Here is a 15,328-nt window from a genome sequence, read left to right on the forward strand (position 1 = left end):
CCCCGCAGATCCGCCGCGGCAGGCGCGGCGCGGGATGTGGCTGCGCCCCCGGGCCCAGCCGGTCACCTCTGTGCCTCCGGGGGGCGGGGCTGCCTGGCCCGGCCTCAACCTGGCAGCCGCGCGGGCGGCCCCGGGGAGCGGGAGCGGGAGCGAGGCCGCGGGAATCGGGGGCTTCCGGCGGGCGGCCTGAGCCGCGGCCCGCGTGCGCCCCCTCGTCCCCGGCGGTGCGCGCTGCCCGGGGCCCCGGGACCGAGAGCGTCGGCGGGCGGGGGCGGGGGCGCGCTGGGGACCCCGCTGCCAGCCCGCCCGCCCGCAGGACCCGGCGGCCGGGGGAGGGGGCTGCGCGCGGCCGTCCGCGGGCCCCGCTAGCTCCAGGCCTCGTGCAGAAGGGAGGGGAGATGCTCTTTCCGGTTGGGTGGAAACCGTGAGACGGGCCGGTGCTTTCCCGCCAGGGAGGCCTCGGGGCCTCGGATCCCGTCCCCCCCCCCCCCCCCGCACACGTCGGGTCTTCCAGGGAGACCAGTCGGAGGACCCCAGTTCTCTCCTTTCTCCTCGCACGATGAGTGGGAAGGGCTGTGTGTGTGGATCCCCCCAATGTGGATCGCTAGAGGGAATCTTGCAGTTCAACTTGTTTCTTTTCTTAAGATTTTATTTACTTATTCCTGAGAATACACAGACAGGAGAGAGAGGGGGAGAGGCAGGCTCCACGCAGGGAGCGCGACGCGGGACTCGATCCCGAGTCTCCAGATCACGCCCCGGCCGAAGGCGGCGCTAACCGCTGAGCCACCCGGGCTGCCAGGTCAACTTGTTTCTATTTTTTTACCCCCCTCTGGGTAAGATTTCTGACTTTACGGAGCTGGCATTGTGCCAGGGTCGTTCCGCGGGTTCTAGATTTCTTAAGGGAACGTTGGCTTTTCCCTGGGGGTCCCAAGGAGCATCCACCAGAGTCTGTTGCCTGCAGAATGTCAAGCTTAAGGTCTCTTATGCATTTTGATGACGATCTGGCCCAAATGTGTGGTAGTGAGAGAAGCAGCCTCTGCTCTTGCTGGATCTCCAGCGTCACTGCTGCCATCTATGAGGCTCGATTCCTTGATGGGGTGTCCGGTTCCTAGTATCAGAGGCTGATGACCACCGAAGGGCCCATCTTCTCCGAGGGGCCAACCAGAGCCAGGAGCCATCGGATGTTGGGTGTGTGGCAGTCAACTGTGGGTGAGCTGCTTTCCAAGCCTCAGTTTCTTCATCTGTAAAACAGGTAAAACAAAAATGCTATCTCATGGAGATAGGCTAACATTTGTGCTGGTCTTCCAGCTACATGGTTGGAAGCATATCTGTTATAACTTGAGGATTGACTTAGGAATTAGCTTAGAGGGGCACCTGGCTGGCTGAGTCCGTAGAGTTGTAAGTTCAAGTCTTACCTTGGGTAGAGCAACTAAACAATAAATCAATAACAACGTGTGAGGGACAGCATGCCTGGGTGGTTCAGTTGGTTAAATGTGGGGCTCTTGATCTCAGCTCACCTCTTGGTTTCAGGGGTCCTGAGTTCAAGCTCCGTCCTCTGCTCCATGCTAGGCAGGGAGCCTACTTAAAAAAATGTTCGCTTAGAATTTGCCTAGAAACAGATTAACCTATTGATTGCCAATTGGTTTACAGGCAACGAACTAAAGAACTAAAACTATTATGGACATGCTTTTGTTCCCTTTAATTTTACATAGCAAGTTATGGCCCTAGGGAAGGGTTGATGTCTCTCTCATCTGAAGGCAAGACTTGATATTTGTGCTTTAATATGCCCCAAATCCTGTTTTTCCATCATGGAGTGTGATTTCTCAGGTTTTTGCTATTGAGTTCCTTGTTAACAAAAACCAGGTGATAAAGTGAAAAAAACTATAAAAGGAAATTAAGTGGAAAAAAAATTGTGAAAGGAAATTCATGTGATTCTGAGATTTTAAGTATAAAATTCAACCAGAAAAAAATACCACTATTGAATTCTACTCTGGTAAAAGAATGGTTAGGGTATTGTTTCTAATTTTGTCCATTGGATTTTAAAAAGAATGTGTGTGTGTTGGGTGGGGGGGGAGGGGTTATGTGGCCAACTCCCTGTCAGAGGAGCATGCAGCAATTGATCTTGGGGTTGTGAATTTGAGCCCCACGCTGGGTAAAAGGTTACTTAAAAATAAAACCTATTTTTAAAAATGCAGAGAAGCTGCAGGAGGGGTTGAGAATGGAATAACTAAAATAACAATGAAGGAAAAAGAAGAGAAACTAAAAAGACAAACAAAAACCAAGGGCTGTGTAAGCTGCTAGAAGAATGGAATAAGGGAAAACTAGATTTTGGTAGGATATAATGAAAACCTAAAAAATTGTAAAAATAGTGAAGCCACTGAGGCACTTCGAGAAGAGAATAATTTATCATCCGCCCTTCATGGTCTGGCCTGAGTCGTTTTTAAACCTGGCTGCATGTAAAAATCACCTGGGGACTTTAAAACTCTTCTGTGGCGTGGGTCCCTCTCCAGGCCCAGATTCTGACTTAACTTGTCTGACTCTAAGTGTGGGTTTTTTTTTTTGTCAGAGCTCCCTCCGTGAAACACTAGGGAGAGAGAAACGCTGGTCATACCTAGGATGGCAAAGTCCAGCACTGCAGGGCCCAGCAGGTGGCATAAATGCCTGAGGAAGGCCAGGGGCTTGGCGGGGATTAAGTAGGGAGGGCAGGTGTGATCTGCGGGTGGATGTCAGCCAGCTTTGCCAAATCTTCTGTTTTATCAAGGGAATCTGGAAATCTAGTTTAACTTCTTAATATGAACTCTCCAGATCTTTAAAGGTTAGTAACTAATTAAGGGTAAAGCATTTAAAGGTATGTTGTGCTTGCCAAACAAAACACACCTGCTGAAGCTGGCCCACAGGCCAGATTAGGCAACCCCAACCACAGATATCTTCCGAGGGCAGAGCAGGGGCCGACTAGCTCCTCTCCCAGGATCTCTTCTAGCTTCAGTTCTGGTTTGTTTATTCTTTTTTTTTTTTTTTTTTTTTTTTTAGTTTGTTTTAGAGACACAGCGAGAGAGAGCTTGCATACGCATGCATGAGCCAGAGGAGAATCTCAAGCACACTCCACACTGAGCCGGGAGCCTGACTCAAGCCTCTATCTCATGACCTGAGCCGAAATCAAAAGACACTTAACTGACTGAGCCACCCAAGGGCCCCTGTTTATGGTTTCTTTTTAACTTAAACACTCCTTGGCCTCATTCTCTCTGAAAGCATGTGTCTTCCTGGCTAAGTATCTACTCCTTAATAGATCTCTCTAGATTATTTGAATGAAGAAAAATCCTCTCGTTTCCTAAATTTCCCCTGACTTCCCCTTACCCCTGGCTCCTGGAGACTGGGGTAGTGACCCTGGGCCCTAAGGTAGGAGATAACCACATTTACCTCTCCCTAACATTTCTTACTCAGAGCTCTCTGGCTCCTTCTGCTGGTCATGGAGGTGGGGTGAATAAAGATTGGGAGGCCTCATCATTTATTGGAAGACCTGGGAACTGCCTGGAAGCTGCCTTCTGGTATCTCTTTGGTTTAGGAAAAACAAACATGCATATAAGCAGCAGCAATGTTGAAGCATGAACCATATAAATGGGACTTCAAAAGTTCCCAGTTCACACATCTCTTAAACGTTCCTCTACTTTTCCCTGAGCTACACAAGCAGTGGAAAATAGTATGTCTCCGTGAGCAAAGACGAGACGTTCAGCACCACTTTCCAAAGATAAGAACTTACATACCAGAAGTAGAAAAAAATTCAGACCTAAAAATGTGATTCCACTGGATTCTGCCTGCCTCTTCCATTGGGTTAGGGCTGCTGTTATTTTGTGTAGATGTTGGAGGCAGGTGGTAAAGTAACAGTAAGGCAGGACACCTGTGTCTCTCTGGCTGTTCCCTCTCTGTAGGGCTAAGACCAGGGTGGTACCTCCCTCTCTTCCCAATGATGAGGCACTGAGAGCATTCCAGACTGACCAGAGACCCATGTGTGCAAGGTGGCAGGGACTCAGCGCAGAGGAGATGAGCGTTTACTCCAGTGCTGATGAGCAGAAGCCAGCTTTGTTCAAAGCAACTTTGTAAGCAAGGTGGCACTGTTCCTAAATGAAATCAGTATTCTTTAGCAGCTGCCTATTTCCCAGAGAAAAGGAAAGGAAATAGGTGTTTCCTTGGATTCTGGTCGCCCAAACCCAGATGTGTTTCTTGGAAGGCCAGAAGCCACATCGGCCCTGAGACTGGATTCCTAGATGAAGGCATTTCACCCCATCAGCCCCTGCCTCTAGCTGGGAACCAGTTTCCGAGGACCAGGATGTATGATGGGGTGCCATGAAGCCTGTCTGAGGATCTGATAGTGCTTCACTTCAAACCACCAGGCAGCCTCAGGACTAGGGTCCAGGAAAAGGCTGTACATAAGAGCCCTCCTACTCCATGCTCCTGCTAGTCAAGGGACCAGCCTTACTTGATGCCTGTTTTTCTTCCTCCTGTGGTCCAGGATGCTTGGTAAATACATCAGTTGCCTTGCCCCAGAACCTGCAACATGTTCTGACCCTTTCTGGCTAGATAATGATAGGTTGCCTATGGAAAGTCCTGGCCAATGGACTTGTCCACCAGGCTTCACACAAGCAGCTGGTATTTTTCCTTGAGATGGTTTATCTGGTTGCCTCTCCATTCTAGAACTTACCTGTTGGCTCCTCCTTTTTGGCAAGTTCACTGTGAATGGAAGATCCACTTAAGTGTGTCCAGGGACAAAGAGAAAAGGGGAAACATACTAGTCCAAGTTTTTGAACTTTGTGTTGGTTTTAGAAAAGCTGGTGAAGGGGGAATCTGATGCTGTTGGCAAAAATGCAACTGTATACCCATGACTATTGATCTCTTTCCTGCATGACCAAAGATTCTTATTATAGAAGATGATTAGAAGGTAGAGAAAAGTCATTAAAGTATCCTCCAGGCTGAGAAGGCACTTGAAGAATGAAAAATGGAGCAAGCCACTCCAAACATTTACACAGAGTTTTATGCAGGATAACTTACTAACAGGGGGATTGGGGAGGTGGGCAGATGATCCAGGCAGTAGGCAGCCATCCTCTCTGCTTCTCATCTCCACCAAGTCCAGACCTTACTTCCCAGCTTTTACAGAGCAAGGGTCATGGTGGTGAGGTCACAGGATAATGATGCCGTCTGGCACCAGAGGATCTCGACTAGTTACCTAAAGTGATGCCTTGTGTGTGCCACTTTAGGGATGATCAGAACAAGCTTTCCCACATTCCAGTCAGGTCATACGTTCACCTCCACAGGGCCTGGAACATGTAGCCCCAAGGGAGGTCTTGGTGTGACCATGAAGAAGATGGAGGGCCAAAGACGAGTCAGTGTTGTTAGCACTCCTACAGAGATTGGTAAGAATATTAGTAAAGCTCAGTTATGTAATACTATGAACTATAATCAGGTTTAAAAAGTAATTCCATTGAAAGTTTTATTTTAGGAGCACCTGGGTGGTTCAGTCGGTTAAGCATCTGCCTTTGGCTCAGGTTATGATCCCAGGGTCCTAGGATCAAGTCCTGCATTGGGCTCCCTACTCCAGGGGGAGCCTGCTTCCCCTTCTCCCTCTGCCTGCCACTCCCTCTGCTTCTCTCTCTCTCTCTCTCTGTGTTGAATAAATAATAAATAAAATCTTCAAAAAAAAAAAAGAAAAAAAGAGAAAGTTTTATTTTAAAGTAGATTCATCATTGTATAGTAGCAAACTAAAAAGTGAATTATCCTTTTAATGTACAGTTACATATGGTGGCAAAAAAGTGCCCAAAGATTACAATGAAATTTTTAAATGAAACCTATTAAATAATTACTCTTTCCCACTGAGTATGAAAATGAAGAAGCATATGACAGTTTTTAAAATCAGCTCTTGCCCTCATGTTTGTTTTGTTTTGTTTTTCTTTTTGCCCTCATGTTTAGAGAAGACTTATACACAAAAACCAGATCAAGAACGTAACCAGGCGTTAGGCAAAGTGGTAGCCTGACTCATCAGATAACGCAACAAGTGACACCGACATAGACAAGTTCTATGCCAAGGCTACAAAGGGGGGGACACTGATGTTTGCAGGTGCAGTCAGGGTACTCTGTGGTGGCTCCTGAGCTTTGGGAGAGGGGCTAGACCTGGAAAGGTAAGCAGAGGTGGAGGCCTTTGTCACTGAAGGCAAACAGCACAGTGGCTTGAAAGTCTGAATGACTGGGGACTTGGCTGTCACTTTGGATAGTTAATGGGGAGGAAGAGGAGCGGCCTTCTTTCTGGAGTCAGGTGACGGGGATTTGTATTCTAAAGGTGTGTGACCTTGAGCAGTTTGCTGTAACATGCCGTCTCTGTTTCCTCATCTGTAAATGGGGACAACCATTGCATTATTTTAAAGAACAAGAACGGATGCCAGGGGTCCAGCATGACTCATGGCACACAGATAATTAACCTGTGATGAGTATTGTTATCAAAGACCAAGACAGAAGATGGGACTTTATCTGACTTCAGTGTCAGGATCAAGACTTTAAACTTGCTCCCACGACAATGTGGAGCCACTGTGGAATCTTTAGGAAGTGAAAACTTCCTAGTACCACCTGTACAAAAACATTGCATATTTACAAATTCCTGCATGACCATTTAAATCTCTGTTTGGATTTCATCTTCTCTCTTGCATCGATAATTCAAACTTTAATACTGTAATTTGTTCAAATTAATCATGATTTAAGTATACTCCCTTAAATCCGTAAGAGCACTATCTCCCAGGATGGTTTGCCAGGAAACCCTGTGATCCATGGTCAGCATCGCATCGACTTCCAGCCTTTCTGCACAACTGTCAGTAGCTCTGAGTGTAATAATGTAGGAAGCTGCGACAGCCAGTTACTACTAATGCAAATGAATTTTCTGGAGCTTCAATGCTCAAAATTTTTATTGTATAAGATTACCTAATTTCCACTAGGATATTATTCTTCTCAGACATGTCCCCACAACTCATTATTTTGAGCTATTTTAAGTAAAAGTTACAACTTTACTGTGCTTTTGACTTAACAATGAGTAATATGTTTCCACTGTTGTATCTCTATTTTACAATTTTCCGAACTGTTCAGCACAATTTTTAGAATATGAGTCAGTTGCAATCTTCACACTGTGGTTTTAAAACATCTTTTTATGACCCTGCCGACTGAGATATTTCTCTGAAATTGTTCTCTCCACTCTTCACCTCCCCCCTTTCCTTAATTCCGTTGAGCTGTCTTTGTTAAGCATAATCATTGAGGAGAATAAGCTATGTTACCTGACACCACCTCATCAAAGTTCTAGGAATAAGCATTTCTGAGATGGTCCACTGATCTCATGAGTTTCCCAAGAGGAAAACAAAGTAGTCTTGTGAGTGAATATTAGCATTTTTAGAAGATGATTGTTTTCCAGGCTTCATTTTTAAAAAGGAGTTGCAAGGGTTGGGGGCTAGCTCTCTGCCTTATAAACAAGAACATTTTCAATTTTCTGTTCTTTCATTTACATTGCTGTTTCCCCAGGAAAGAGAGGGAGGTTGAGACTAGGTATGATCCTCTTGCCAATGTGAATTAACTCATCATTGGCCACACTTTTTGGACTTCCATTTACCATCCATTCTCTAGTATTCTGAGTAACAAAGATTTTGTTGTACTTTGAACTAAAATAGGTTCTTTTAGTTCAGTGCTCTGTATTAAAAAAGTAATCTCTGCTGCTGGGGTACCTGAGGGGCTCAGTTGCTTAAGCATCTGCCTTCGGCTTGGTCAAGATCCCAGGCTTCTGAGATGGAGCCCTACCTCCATGAGCAACCTGCTCAGCCAGGAATCTCTTCCCCCCTCCATCTGCCTGGCACCCCCACCCCCACCCCTGTGTTCTCTCTCTTTCTCTCTCTCTCTCTCTCTCCCAAATAAATGAATAAAATCTTTAAAATTTTTTTAAAAATAACATCTGCTGATTGAACATATATACTATATGGCAGGCATCGTCCTTCTCCTGGTGCATGCACAATCCCATTCAGTCCTAACAGGAATCCTGTAGCAAATTGTTGTCCTCATTTTAGAGGTGAGAAAACTGAAGCCCAGACAGTTGGATAAATTCTCCAAGGTCACTGGCTACTAAGAAGCATGTTCAGGGGTTTAACTCAGACCCGTCTGACTTTGAAACCATTGCTCTTTCCAGTATGTTCTACATACCATATGATGCACAGCAGAATCCCTTGGAATATGCTATTCCCCGTTTTGAGTTTTATTTGAGTTCTCTACCTAGTGAATGATTCATGCTCAAAAAAGTCACAGAAGAGACCAGTACACTTACCAGTTTTCTTGGTATCATCTAGTTCTCACATGGGAGGTCTAACGAATTTCCCAGATGACTGAATATTGGGCAGTATTCCAAGGTGTAAACGATGTCTAAGGCCCACTCAAAAGCATAAGTAAAGGTTACTCCACGGACTACTGGCAAATAAATGCACTGTCCCCTTCTTTATGGTACTTCACTGGAAACGTTCATCCTCTAGAAAAAAATCGATAATGCAAGACTGGAAAAACCCAAGTGCTTAAGAAAACTTGGTCAGACTCTAATCATGAATAAGCCCAAAGAAGCCTAAAGCTCATAAGTAAAATCCATGTGCACGTTGTGTCTGTATGGGGCCAACTTTGCCAACTTACTCTTAGGAGCAACTATTTTTGTAGTTTAGTGATAACATAGATAATAGTCTACATTCCTACAATCCAAATTTCTAAATCTTCAAGGTAGGGAAATAGTTTTGATTTTTCATCCTGGCACTTAGCTTACTGCTTGGCATGTAGTACATGTTAAACAAATATTTGTTTGAATGAATATATCAGGGTTCTTCAGAGAAATGGAACCTATTGGATCTGTATTATTATTATTATTATTATTATTATTATTAGGAATTGGCTCACATAATGAGGTTAGCAAGTCCAGTCTGTAGGGTGGGACATCAGGCTGGAGACCAAGGGAGAGCCAATTTTTCAGTTCAAAAGCCATTAGGCAGGAAGAGCCCATGTTGTAGATCAAATCCAAGGGCAGTCTGTTGGTGAATTCTCTATTACTCAGGAAAGGGGCCATCTTTTCATTCTATTCAGTCATTCAACTGATTGGATGAAGTCCACTCACATTATGGAGGGCAATCTGCTTCATTCTACCAATTAAATCATTAATCTCATACAGAAACAACTTTGCAGAAACACTCAGAATAATGTTTGACCAGATATCTGGGCACACTGTGGCCCTGTCAAGTTGACATATTAGCCATCACAACGAGTGGTTGAGTAAATGGGAAATAGTTTCTGAGCTGTGGCAGAGCAAGTGGTATGGCAGGCGTTGGTCTTTATCATTGTAGGTTCAGTTAAAATGGCATAGACTACAAAGATTGAAACCATGATGCCATTCCAGGCAGATCTTCCTTTGGTCAATTTTGCCCAAGTGATCCAAGTTAACACTGGATCAAGTGAATTAAAGAAAGGGGTGGAGACATGTCCCATATTCTCCAGAATCAAGGAATGACAGGGTATCTCTATAAGGGGTAAGATCTTTTTGGTGGTGGAATCCTAAAAACATGCAAGAACCTAGTTTTTCCAAGAACTTATAGTAAAAAGAAACTTTATTCTACCAAACAATATGTAGCCATCTTTAAGACTAATTTGTTTAGTTGACTTAATGCGATTAGGTGGTTACTGTAAATTTCTAAAACTTGTAGATTATTGATCTCTAAAATTATAACTCCTGTTATATAGTCTAAGTTTTCTAGAATAGCACTTTTATGTGCTATGAAATAAAGAAGCCTATGAAACATGCCCCTGCTTTGTGATTTAAGTCATATTTCTTTTTGTTATTTACTTAATACTGTACATTTTTAGACAAAAGGTGGGGGGGAAAGTGTTATTAAGGACGTTAATGAACACTTTGCTCACTCAGGGTTGACATCTGCACAAAGTCTTTACTGAGGCAAATTTTCTTTCACCTAACTTCATTTACTTTTCCAATTAAATTAGCTTCTCCTTGAAAAGTGTTCTCGTATTCTAATGTTGCTTTAATCTCTTTTTTATATATAAATAAATACATAAACTTAACTTTAAAAATAAAATAGAAATTTTATTTTATTTTTAAAGATTTTTATTTATTTATTTGAGGAGAGCACCAGCATTGGGTGGGGGGAAGAGGCAGAGAGAGAGGGAGAAGCTGACTCCTCTCTGAGCAGCAGCCTGAAGGGGTCTTGATCCCAGATCCCAGGATCTTGACCTGAGCTGAAGGCAGATGCTTAACTGACTGAGCTACCCAGCGCCCCTAGAATAGAAACTTTAAGAGCTATACTTAAATATAGCTCTTACCTTTCTACTCCGCCATCTTCTTGTCCTCCTCCCTGAAGATGACCACTTTCAACATTCTTAGCCCTTAATTTGCTGTTTCCTGTTTCTAAAAATTAACCTCTTTCTGCTATTTCCTTTTGTTTTTTTTTTTTAATTCAAAAAGGTAATATATTTACATAGCTCAAAATTTAAAAGAAAAAAAGGATAAAAACAATGAAAAGTCTCCTTCTTACCTTGGTCCTCAGTCTCCCTCCTTCTATCTCTGGAGGCGACCAATAGACAGCCTCTCATTTATTCTTCCTGAGATTTCCTTGCATATACATTCACTACTATTTACTGATCAATTTCAGGTGATAGATATTGACTCTCAATCACAGTAGATGAAAACTTCTCTTTCTGGGATGCCTCAGTGGTTGAGCGTTTGCTTTTCATTCAGGTCATGACCCTGAGGTCCTGGGATCGAGTCCCACATCAGGCTCCCTGCAGGGAGCCTGCTTCTCCCTCCGCCTGTGTCTCTGCCTCTCTCTCATGAATAAATAAATAAAATATTAAAAAAAAAGAAAAGAAAAACTTTCTTTTTTTCCTACACTCTATTTTCTCTTTCCTTCCCCACAACTTGTAAGTCTTGATTAAATCACTACTTATATTATTATGACTATATAAATGTTGTCACTAGGGAGCCAAGTGGTTTACTATAATTATGTTTCCTTTAATACACTGCCTTTTGTTTTTCCCAAAGCTAATAATCACTTCATTTTTTCATCAGCTTTTCTACGGACCTATTGTCAATATTTTTTTCAAATGCTCCAGGAGATAAGTCACATGGTTATTAATCATTTCTTTCATTTAAAAAATTCCAAACATTTTATTGGTTCTACTTTCCTTCCCTCTGAGACTTTCCTGTCTTATACCTCTGTCCTACTGTAATTTGGAAGTTTGTTTTTTTTTTCTCTGCTTCCAGTGTGCTGTTGTTTTGGGACTTGTTTTTGTCATTCTCCTGTGTTTGATTCTTTTTTTCTTGAACCCTGATGTCTTTTTACTTCTTTTTTTTTTTTAAAGATTTTATTTATTTATTCATGATAGTCACACAGAGAAAGAGAGACAGAGACATAGGCAGAGGGAGAAGCAGGCTCCATGCAGGGAGCCCGACATGGGATTCGATCCTGGGTCTCCAGCATCACGCCCTGGGCCAAAGGCAGGCGCTAAACTGCTGCGCCACCCAGGGATCCCTGTCTTTTTACTTCTTGATATAATTCTGTTTTTCTAAAACACTAGTAGTTTTTTTTTTTATAAAGGGCACATGCAAAGTAGTTTTTGAGTCCTCAAATATATGAAAATGTCTTTATCCTATCACATCCTTCAGAGTTTGGCTGGATATAGAATGCCCAGATTAACATTATTTTTCCTCAGGATTCTGAAAGCTCCTCCACTGCCTTCTGGTCCACATTATTGCTGCTGGGAAGTCCTTTACCATTCCCTTTCTGTTTCCTTCAGTATTTTTTATACCATTGTTTTTGATAACTCACAGTGATGTGCCATGAATTCAGTGTTTTTTCATTAATTATTTTGGTCACTAAGCTCTTCTTTTTAAACATATTTATATTTAAATTCAGTTTAGTTAACATGTAATGTATTACTAGTTTCAGGGGTAGAATTTAGTGATTTATCTATCAGTTGAGTGTAACACCCAGTGCTCATCACATCATGTGCCCTCCTTAGTGCCCATCACCCAGTTATCACATCCCCCACCCACTCTCCTCCAGCAACTCTGTTTGTTCCCTATAGTTAACAGTCTCTTGTGGCTTGTCTCCCTCTCTGATTATGTATTATTTTTCCTTCCCTTCCCCTATGTTCATCTGTTTTGTTTCTTAAGTTCCACATATGAGTGAAATCTTACCATGTAGGCCTTCTTAACATGGAAACCCATGTCTTTCATTTCTGGGAAAATGCACTCTTTTCACTTTGCTAATTTCTTCCCCTTTTCTGGAACTCTCGTTAGCTAAACATACCACTTGAATTGATCTTCTAATTTTCTCATCTTTTATGCTATTGAGATCTTCTTTTTTCAAATTTGTAATTTCTAAGGTGTTATTTCTGTTCTTTTATTTTTCTTAACTATCCTGGACTTTCGTGGATGTTATATTTTTTGAGGGGGGGAGGGCTCTGAAGATATTAAATATAATGGATTTTTAAAAAAGATTTTATTTATTTATTCATGAGAGATACACATACACACACACACCCAGACACATAGAGAGTGAGAGAGAGGGGGGCAGAGACACAGGTAGAGGGAGAAGCAGGCTTCATGCAGGGAGACCGACATGGGACTTGATCCCGGGTCTCCAGGATCACACCCTGGGTTGAAGGCGGCACTAAACCACTGAGCCACCTGGGCTGCCCAATATAGTGGATTTTTAAAGACATTTCTTCTAGTCTTTGTATTGTTTCAGTGGCCTCTGAGTTTCCTTTTTTTTGTTTGTTTGTTTCAGACTTTCTCTTCTCTTGAATGTCTGATGATCTTTGGCTGCCCACATACTTAAGAGTGAAGCTCTAAGATGTTGGATTGCAGTCTTTGTGTGATTGGTGGGTATGGCAGTTGGTGGACCTTCTTTGAAGAATGATCTAGTAAGCCAGGTTTTCTTTGGGAGACCCCAAAAGGCAGTATAGGGAGAATTTTTCTTTCATGGGAACATTTAGTTTCTTTTAAGACTAAGAAGTCTCCTAAGAATACTTCTGCTTTGGATAGATAAAATTGATCTCTGCCATTCTGTAAGCATGAAAGGAAAGAAAATCTGGAATGTCTACCATTCAGTATACAGACTTCACTTTATTCGCCAGCTTTCAGTTCAGTGTGCTTCTCCCTCCCAGGAGTCTGTCTTAGATTAAAATTGTGCTCTTCACCGAGTGTTATATGATTTGTTGGAAAATTGAATTTAAATACAATAAAATATATTAGAAGAAAAAAAAAAGAAAATTCTGTTCTTGAGTAGAGGCTGTTAATTTTTAAATCTTTCTTGCCTACCTGTCGAGCTCTGTGTGTGTTGTGGAATCAGCCACATAGTAATACCGAGCATTTACACTCTGCAGTTAGAATGTTTGGGTTCAGATCTTGGTTCCACTAATTACCAGCTGTCTGACTTCTCTCAAGTTCTCTAAGCCCTGTAGTTAGTGACTTCATGCTAAAAGTGAATGGAACAATGCCCAGAAAGGGAAGGAGCCCATAATTTGGGTTTCATTTCTCTTTAATCTGGGCTATTTTGTCTTTTTAAAAAAGATTTAATTTTTGAATAATCTCTACAACCAATGTAGGGATCAAAACTAAAACCCCAAGATTAAGAGTCTCATGCTCCACTGACTGAGCCAACCAGGCATCCCTGGGCTATTTTGTATTTTAAAACTTTCTTCTGTAACACACAAACTAATGAAAGCACAAAGGAATACAATTGCACACATGATCTTTCTGCAAAGATGGCATAGAGTTTTCCACTGAAGTAATTCATTGTTCACAGATTTTGGCAATAAGGAAAGGAAAAAGTCTCTAAACAAATAGCCCATTGAAAACCATACCATGACATGAGGATGATGCAATGGCAACATGAAAATAAATCCTGAATGAAAATTTTGTGTTACAAAAGGATCAAAAGCTGTCCAACAAAAATGGCAAAGAAACAATGTTTGTTTTGAAGTCTTACTCAGTTTTCATGTTTGACTTTACCTTTGGAGTTTTTAACAAGTTTGTGCTTCTTGTTCACCGCCATACTTAGAGTCAGCAGGGTGTATTTCTCAGCTCCTACATTCCCTGCACCTTTGGGATAAGTATAAGATTGTGGAGTGCAGAGAGCCCTCCCATAGTAAGAGGGGAAGAAGGGAAACAAGTAGCTGCTGGGAGGAACGTGCAGGAGGGAAAAGATGTAGACATACTTCAGTCAAACCTCCATAAAAAACACCATATAGGGAGAAGGAGACAGGCCTCATTCAGGCTTTGTCCCCCAGTGAACCTAGGTTTGCCGGGGTTGTTCTGAGTGGTCCTAAATCCCTCCACACAGAATTTCTCTTCTGCAGATTTTTTGGCTTGGAAGGATAGAAAATGACAAAGTATGTAAGTGTTTGAATAACATGAAATATAAAAATATGTACTTTCCAAGGCTCATTTGCCAATTTCCTTGTCATTTACTTAGTTCTTGATTTATCTGTGGTGATTAAAAAAAAAACAGGGAAAATATAGCTAGTTACTTATATGTAAAGAAAACATTTTAAATAGGAAAAATGTACACAGGTGTATGTGCAATGATTTTTTTTTTGCATTTGTAATATTAATTTACCTGCAGTAGGGGACTGGTTAAATAAGTTGTGCTACATTCATAAAAGAGCATACTTGCAAATACACACCAAGAAATGGGCTTATAGAACTAAACATTTCAATAAGGAGAGTTATCCACAATATGTTATTGGTAGTAAGATAAGGATATTATAAATTACTGTGAATTATTTTGTTTTAGCAAGCACTGTTTTTTTTTTTAAAAAAAAGATTTATTTATTTATTTTAGAGCAAGAGTGCAGGGGGAGGGGCAAAGGGAGAGGGAGAGAGAGAATCTCAATCTGACTCCCCACTGAGTGCGGAGCCCTATGCCGAACTAGATCTTACCACCCCAAGATCATGACCCGAGCTAAAATCAAGAGTCAGACATTCAACTGGCTGAGCCACCCAGGTACCCCTTGATAAGCACTGTTTTAATGATATATTAGTTAATTTTTTTTAAGATTGTTGTTTATTTATTTGACAGAGAGAGAGCCAGAGAGTGTAAGTGGAGGGAATGGCAGGGGGAGAGGGAGAAGCAGGATTCCTGCCGAGCAGAGAGCCCAATGCAGGGCTTGATCCCAGGACCCTGAGATCATGGCCTGAGCTAAAGGCAGATGCTTAAACAACTGAGCCACCCAGGCACCCCAATAATATGTTTGTTTAGAAAATCATCTG

At 42.3% G+C, this 15,328-nt stretch overlaps 1 protein-coding gene across 11 annotated transcripts in view; it reads left to right on the forward strand.

The window, feature by feature from the left end:
• The window catches only part of TRIM2 (tripartite motif containing 2), a 170,468-nt gene that overhangs the window by 1,005 nt on the left and 154,135 nt on the right, over nucleotides 1–15,328 (forward strand). The window lies entirely within an intron of this gene.

Source organism: Vulpes vulpes, chromosome 10 (genome assembly GCF_048418805.1).
Source record: "Vulpes vulpes isolate BD-2025 chromosome 10, VulVul3, whole genome shotgun sequence".
NCBI classification, from domain to species: domain Eukaryota; kingdom Metazoa; phylum Chordata; class Mammalia; order Carnivora; family Canidae; genus Vulpes; species Vulpes vulpes.